Source organism: Salvelinus namaycush, unplaced genomic scaffold (genome assembly GCF_016432855.1).
Source record: "Salvelinus namaycush isolate Seneca unplaced genomic scaffold, SaNama_1.0 Scaffold83, whole genome shotgun sequence".
Taxonomy (NCBI): domain Eukaryota; kingdom Metazoa; phylum Chordata; class Actinopteri; order Salmoniformes; family Salmonidae; genus Salvelinus; species Salvelinus namaycush.
Window position 1 is genome coordinate 448,833 of NW_024061564.1, and position 8,777 is coordinate 457,609.

An 8,777-nucleotide genomic window follows, 5' to 3' on the forward strand; every position below is an offset into this window, starting at 1 on the left:
TAGCTAGCTAACCAGTCCATGTCCTCCACCTAACACACAGTCCAACGCTAGCTAGCTAACCAGTCCATGTCCTCCACCTAACCCACAGTCCAACGCTAGCTAGCTAACCAGTCCATGTCCTCCACCTAACCCACAGTCCAACGCTAGCTAGCTAACCAGTCCATGTCCTCCACCTAACACACAGTCCAACGCTAGCTAGCTAACCAGTCCATGTCCTCCACCTAACCCACAGTCCAACGCTAGCTAGCTAACCAGTCCATGTCCTCTACCTAACACACAGTCCAACGCTAGCTAGCTAACCAGTCCATGTCCTCCACCTAACACACAGTCCAACGCTAGCTAGCTAACCAGTCCATGTCCTCCACCTAACACACAGTCCAACGCTAGCTAGCTAACCAGTCCATGTCCTCCACCTAACCCACAGTCCAACGCTAGCTAGCTAACCAGTCCATGTCCTCTACCTAACACACAGTCCAACGCTAGCTAGCTAACCAGTCCATGTCCTCCACCTAACACACAGTCCAACGCTAGCTAGCTAACCAGTCCATGTCCTCTACCTAACACACAGTCCAACGCTAGCTAGCTAACCAGTCCATGTCCTCTACCAGCAGATCCTCTCCTCTCTGTCCTCTCTTCTCTTCCCTCTCTTTCTCCACCTCCGTTATCGGACGTCCTCCATCGTTCATCACTCAGTTACTCTCTGGGATCAACTTACCGCGTGTGTGTGTGTGTGTGTGTGTGTGTGTGTGTGTGTGTGTGTGTGTTCCACTGTGATTGGGGGGTAGGGGGTAAGATATTGACTGTATATTTTGCCTTCAGCCTCTCTCCATATTTCTCTCTCTCTCCCCCAGCTTGTCATCCCATTCCTGCCAATGGGGGGATGGAAGGGAGAGGAGGGGAGTGAGAACTGTTAAACCCATCAAGCCCTAACTCAATAAATCTGCATAAAGAGAGAAAGGGGAGGCAGCATTGGTCCAGAACGTCAGCGCGACACATTCATCTGAGATCAAACAACCACTCTTTGATAAATTAAGTTGTGTATCCCAAAAACACCTTAATCCACATTTATTTAACATTCATTTAACTAGGCAAGTCAGTTAAGAACAAATTCTTATTTACATTGACGGCCTACCCCGGCCAAACCCTAACCCGGAAGACGCTGGGCCAATTGTGCACCGCCCTATGGGACTCCCAATCACAGCCGGTTGTGACACAGACTGGAATCGAACCAGGGTCTGTAGTGACACCTCTTGCACTGAGATGCAGTGCCTTAGACCGCTGCACCACTCGGGAGCCCCTATACAGCAGTGATGTAAAGTACATAAGTAAAAATACTTTAAAGTACTACTTAAGTAGTTTTTGGGGGGTTTCTGCACACACACACACACACACACACACACACACACACACACACACACACACACACACACACACACACACACACACACACACACACACACACACACACACACACACACACTGCACGTCCCGTTAAAGTACAACTTTAACTTGAGTCATTTTCTATTACGGTATCTTTACTTTCACTCAAGTATGGAAATCGGGTACTTTTCCCACTACTGCTAAACAGTATAGTGCTTTTGCCCAGGGCCCATAGGGTGCACTACCGTTAGTGAATACCATGCCATCTGGGACTCGCCCGAGGAAACGGATCCTGGTGCTTTTCTTCAGAACACCAAATTAAAGGGTCCGTCATCTTCAGGGAGCCCCGGCGGCAGAAATGGCTTGCTACAAAAATAATCAGTTCCCATAACCCCATTTCATTTTTCCCCTCTCCCTTTTCTTGTTCCCCCTAATCCTCCTCCTCTTATGCCCCTGTGCCCCCTGCTCCAGACAACAGGATGAGCTCACTCTTCCCCCTCCTCTTCCTCTCCTCCCTCTACCCTTCCCTCTCTCCATCCATCCCTCCCTCCCTCCCTCCCTCCCTCCCTCCCTCCCTCCCTCTCTCTCTCCGTGCCCTAGGGTCTCCTCCTCCTCTCCTTCTCTATGTCGTTAGGCAGTATATCGATGCACCACTAATGCTCTGACAGGCCACTGAACCGGGCTGGCGCCGCTGGGCTGAGCTGGGGATGGGGACAGGATCCGGAGAGAAAGAGAGAAGGAGATAGAGGTGGAGAGAGTGTGACAAGGAGAAAGAGAGAAGGAGATGGAGAGAGTGTGACAAGGAGAAAGAGAGAAGGAGATGGAGATGGAGAGAGTGTGACAAGGAGAAAGAGAGAAGGAGATGGAGAGAGTGTGACAAGGAGAACGAGAGAAGGAGATAGAGATGGAGAGAGTGTGACAAGGAGAAAGAGAGAAGGAGATGGAGGTGGAGAGAGTGTGACAAGGAGAAAGAGAGAAGGAGATGGAGGTGGAGAGAGTGTAACAAGGAGAAAGAGAGAAGGAGAAGGAGAGAGTGTGACAAGGAGAAAGAGAGAAGGAGGTAGAGATGGAGAGAGTGTGACAAGGAGAAAGAGAGAAGGAGGTGGAGAGAGTGTGACAAGGAGAAAGAGAGAAGGAGATGGAGAGAGTGTGACAAGGAGAAAGAGAGAAGGAGATAGAGATGGAGAGAGTGTGACAAGGAGAAAGAGAGAAGGAGATAGAGGTGGAGAGAGTGTGACAAGGAGAAAGAGAGAAGGAGATGGAGAGAGTGTGACAAGGAGAAAGAGAGAAGGAGGTGGAGAGAGTGTGACAAGGAGAAAGAGAGAAGGAGGTGGAGATGGAGAGAGTGTGACAAGGAGAAAGAGAGAAGGAGATAGAGGTGGAGAGAGTGTGACAAGGAGAAAGAGAGAAGGAGATAGAGGTGGAGAGAGTGTGACAAGGAGAAAGAGAGAAGGAGATAGAGGTGGAGAGAGTGTGACAAGGAGAAAGAGAGAAGGAGATGGAGAGAGTGTGACAAGGAGAAAGAGAGAAGGAGATAGAGGTGGAGAGAGTGTGACAAGGAGAAAGAGAGAAGGAGGTGGAGATGGAGAGAGTGTGACAAGGAGAAAGAGAGAAGGAGATAGAGGTGGAGAGAGTGTGACAAGGAGAAAGAGAGAAGGAGATAGAGGTGGAGAGAGTGTGACAAGGAGAAAGAGAGAAGGAGAAGGAGAGAGTGTGACAAGGAGAAAGAGAGAAGGAGATGGAGATGGAGAGAGTGTGACAAGGAGAAAGAGAGAAGGAGATAGAGGTGGAGAGAGTGTGACAAGGAGAAAGAGAGAAGGAGGTGGAGATGGAGAGAGTGTGACAAGGAGAAAGAGAGAAGGAGATAGAGGTGGAGAGAGTGTGACAAGGAGAAAGAGAGAAGGAGATAGAGGTGGAGAGAGTGTGACAAGGAGAAAGAGAGAAGGAGATAGAGGTGGAGAGAGTGTGACAAGGAGAAAGAGAGAAGGAGATAGAGGTGGAGAGAGTGTGACAAGGAGAAAGAGAGAAGGAGGTGGAGAGAGTGTGACAAGGAGAACGAGAGAAGGAGATAGAGGTGGAGAGAGTGTGACAAGGAGAAAGAGAGAAGGAGGTGGAGAGAGTGTGACAAGGAGAACGAGAGAAGGAGATAGAGGTGGAGAGAGTGTGACAAGGAGAAAGAGAGAAGGAGAAGGAGAGAGTGTGACAAGGAGAAAGAGAATGGGCAAACGAGTGGGTTCTCCCAGAGCTAGATGGCATTAGTCAACACATATCCAAGCACATGGAAGACAATGGAAGTTGAATAGAATAATGATTATTCCTCCTTTTAGGGCCCAATATTATTAAAAACCAGCATGTTCCGGTATTAAAGCCATCAAAGGTTCCATGGTGAAAGGGTTCCAAGCCCCAAGCCTCAGTGGTTTGGTTTGGTGAGGGGTAGAGGGAAACGTTTCCTGATTTCACTGGCTGGGTCTTACATAGGGGCTGGGGTGATGTCAATACAATAAGTCTGTCTGTCTCTCTCCCTCCCCGTTACACCTGGACACTGATATTATCAGTAGGGTCAGGCAGTTCTTCGTCCCTCAGTGTGTTTTATAGCTGTGATATGGACATAGTTGTGAACATTGTGTGGACAAGGTAAGAGAGGGAGAGATAATAAGGATCTGGATGTCGGGGACTGGGTGAGAAACAAGGTCAAGGTTCGAATATAGATGACACATTGGCTTAGACAAAACTAGACTACTATCTGTCTGCCTTGAAGTTACCTTTACACCTCCACCCACCACCAACCCAGATGTTAACTTTACACCTCCACCCATGAACAGCCCAACCCAGAAGTTAACCTTACACCTCTACCCACCACCAACCCAGATGTTACCCTTTCACCTCTACCCACCACCAACCCAACATTATTCCCAAGCCTGTTGCACCTGGCCCCGAACCACCCCTCACTATCTCCTCTCCTCTCCTCTCCTCTCCTCTCCTCTCCTCTCCTCTCCTCTCCTCTCCTCTCCTCTCCTCTCCTCTCCTCTCCTCTCCTCTCCTCTCCTCTCCAGTCAATGGGGACAGGGGTTAAGGCTGATTTGTACTTGGTCTAACAACATGTCTGTAAACAATTAGTGACGTCGGTCAAAACAACATTTCAGACCGTCGCTGTGACTGTCGGCTTCCTTGTCACACAGACATGAAAAAACGGTATGCCTCTGCGTCTATCGCAACGTCCGTTGCCATGGCTACCGGACTGCCACAGAAACCCGTGACAAGGCGATGCAGGAGTTCTCACATTCTCAGGTAGAATGACCTGCTTTTATTTTCATCACGCTCGCAACCGTAAGCTATTCTCTGTAAGCTCGTCATTACCTTGTAAATAATGATGTTGTCGTGAGTAAATTTTTCCTGTAATAACGAATAAAATGTAGCTCAAGTTGTCAGCTTTGCTCTGGTCATTATTTGAACTGACTAGCCAGCTAGCTAACACGCTAACACGCTAACAAGCTAACACGCTAACATGCTAACAAGCTAACACGCTAACAAGCTAACACGCTACCAACTAACACAAGCATTGTTAGAAAGTTGATTTTAGTTGCCTGGCTTGATATCTACTCAATACGTGTTTAAACGGATGGGTGGTGTTATTGGTGTTAAAATAGGTGTTATTTATTGGTGTTAAAATAGAGCCAGGATACTATTTGGAGCACTGGGCTGTCGATATCATGCTGTGGTTTAGTGATTAAACTGTGGTTTAGTGATTAATACAGTACTGTAGCTTCATACATAATTCATAGTGCCTCCTGAGACTGAGGCAGGAGACCAGGGAGCAGAGAGCAGAGGGGAGAAGATAGACACAGGAAGTCTCAGGTTTAACCCATATGGTCTGGGAGATAGAGAGGCCTCAGACACTGAGAGAGAGAGGGAGGAAGAGAGTGTGAGAGAGAGAGAGACAGAGAGAGAGAGAGAGAGAGAGAGAGAGAGAGAGAGAGAGAGAGAGAGAGAGAGAGAGAGAGAGAGAGAGAGAGACAGAGATAGAGAGAGAGACAGAGAGAGAGAGAGAGAGAGAGAGAGAGAGACAGAGATAGAGAGAGAGAGAGAGAGAGAGAGACAGAGAGAGACAGAGAGAGAGAGAGAGAGAGAGAGAGAGAGAGAGAGAGAGAGAGACACAGAGATAGAGAGAGAGAGAGAGAGAGAGAGAGAGAGAGAGAGAGAGAGAGAGAGAGAGACAGAGAGAGACAGAGAGAGAGAGAGAGAGAGAGACAGAGAGAGACAGAGAGAGAGAGAGAGAGAGAGAGAGAGAGAGAGAGAGAGAAAGACAGAGAGAGAGAGAGAGAGAGAGAGAGAGAGAGAGAGAGAGAGACAGAGAGTGTGGGAACCAAACGTATGACCACAATAGAGACACATAATTCCCTCAGATTACACAGACTAACAATGAATTTGAAAAGAAAACACATTTTGATAAACTCCCATATCTGTTAGGTGAAATACCATAGTGTGACATCACAGCAGCAAGATTTGTGACCTGTTGCCACAAGAAAAGGTCAACCAGTGAAGAACAAACACCATTGTAAATAAAACCCATATTTACGTTTATTTATTTTCCTTTGCCATTCATACTACAACAATCTGCACACTGTTACAACACCGTACTTCTGAAACGTTTGTGTGTGTAATGTTTACTGTTTATTTCTGACTGCTTATTTCACTTTAGTTCATTGTTTTTCACTTACTTTAACCAATGTAAACATTTGTTTCCCATAACAATAAAGCATGGGAAACAGAAACAGTACAGACACACTGATTCTAGAACAACATGTCTCTACAGTACAGACACACTGATTCTAGAACCACAGGTCCCTACAGTACAGACACACTGATTCTAGAACCACAGGTCTCTACAGTACAGACACACTGATTCTAGAACCACAGGTCTCTACAGTACAGACACACTGATTCTAGAACCACAGGTCCCTACAGTACAGACACACTGATTCTAGAACCACAGGTCTCTACAGTACAGACACACTGATTCTAGACCCACAGGTCCCTACAGTACAGACACACTGATTCTAGAACCACAGGTCCCTACAGTACAGACACACTGATTCTAGAACCACAGGTCTCTACAGTACAGAGACACTGATTCTAGAACAACAGGTCCCTACAGTACAGACACACTGATTCTAGAACCACAGGTCTCTACAGTACAGACACACTGATTCTAGAACCACAGGTCTCTACAGTACAGACACACTGATTCTAGAACCACAGGTCCCTACAGTACAGACACACTGATTCTAGAACCACAGGTATCTACAGTACAGACACACTGATTCTAGAACCACAGGTCTCTACAGTACAGACACACTGATTCTAGAACCACAGGTCTCTACAGTACAGACACACTGATTCTAGAACCACAGGTCTCTACAGTACAGACACACTGATTCTAGAACCACAGGTCTCTACAGTACAGACACACTGATTCTAGAACCACAGGTCTCTACAGTACAGATACACTGATTCTAGAACCACAGGTCCCTACAGTACAGACACACTGATTCTAGAACCACAGCTCTCTACAGTACAGACACACTGATTCTAGAACCACAGGTCTCTACAGTACAGACACACTGATTCTAGAACCACAGGTCTCTACAGTACAGACACACTGAAGCCTCAGCTCGGTCCTGTCTCCAGCCTCAGCTCTGTCCTGTCTCCAGCCTCAGCTCTGTCCTGTCTGTCTAAAGCCTCAGCTCTGTCCTGTCTAAAGCCTCAGCTCTGTCCTGTCTCCAGCCTCAGCTCTGTCCTGTCTCCAGCCTCAGCTCTGTCCTGTCTCCAGCCTCAGCTCTGTCCTGTCTAAAGCCTCAGCTCTGTCCTGTCTACATCCTCAGCTCTGTCCTGTCTCCAGCCTCAGCTCTGTCCTGTCTCCAGCCTCAGCTCTGTCCTGTCTCCAGCCTCAGCTCTGTCCTGTCTGTCTACAGCCTCAGCTCTGTCCTGTCTCCAGCCTCAGCTCTGTCCTGTCTAAAGCCTCAGCTCTGTCCTGTCTCCAGCCTCAGCTCTGTCCTGTCTCCAGCCTCAGCTCTGTCCTGTCTCCAGCCTCAGCTCTGTCCTGTCTACATCCTCATCTCTGTCCTGTCTAAACCTTCCATTATCTACAGTCTTTATCTCAGTGAAACACACATAAGTCTTGTACACCGTCTGAAATAATGGTTGTCATTTAACCTTTGTTTAACCTCGATTATAAACATCTTACAAGGACAGGAGTGGAGTGTCCTTTGCATTAAGGAGCCATTTAAAAAGCATAAAGGTATTCTGAACTGCATTAGAGCCAGTTGTAAGTCATAATGGTTTATAGCTCAGGGTATTTCTTATTCTCCCTTTAGATATCAAGTCTCCACTCCAAGGGTTAAGGAGTTCCCAGCAAACAATAACATCAGGATTCAGGAACATTGTGATTCCAACTACACCCATCCTGCCATTGTGCCACTCGTCCATCACCCTCACCCCACTGGTGACCCCCAACCCCCTGTCAGCCCAGACCTATCAGAAGAGAGGGCTAAGAGATACAGGTAGGAAGGAGTCTCCTTTCACCTGTCTGCTGCCTTCAGTAAACACACACACACACACACACACACACACACACACACACACCGCACGCACGCACCGCACGCACGCACGCACGCACGCACGCACGCACCGCACGCACGCACACACACACACACACACACACACACACACACACACACACACACACACACACACACACACACACACACACACACACACACACACACACACACACACACAGGAACCTCCAGTGTGTCTAGTAGAGAGCCTAGCTACTTCATTCTGGGTAGACCTGCAGCCCTGTGGTTTAACTACTTCATTCTGGGTAGACCTGCAGCCCTGTGGTTTAACTACTTCATTCTGGGTAGACCTGCAGCCCTGTGGTTTAACTACTTCATTCTGGGTAGACCTGCAGCCCTGTGGTTTAACTACTTCATTCTGGGTAGACCTGCAGCCCTGTGGTTTAACTACTTCCTTCTGGGTAGACCTGCAGCCCTGTGGTTTAACTACTTCCTTCTGGGTAGACCTGCAGCCCTGTGGTTTAACTACTTCATTCTGGGTAGACCTGCAGCCCTGTGGTTTAACTACTTCATTCTGGGTAGACCTGCAGCCCTGTGGTTTAACTACTTCATTCTGGGTAGACCTGCAGCCCTGTGGTTTAACTACTTCCTTCTGGGTAGACCTGCAGCCCTGTGGTTTAACTACTTCATTCTGGGTAGACCTGCAGCCCTGTGGTTTAACTACTTCATTCTGGGTAGACCTGCAGCCCTGTGGTTTAACTACTTCATTCTGGGTAGACCTGCAGCCCTGTGGTTTAACTACTTCATTCTGGGTAGACC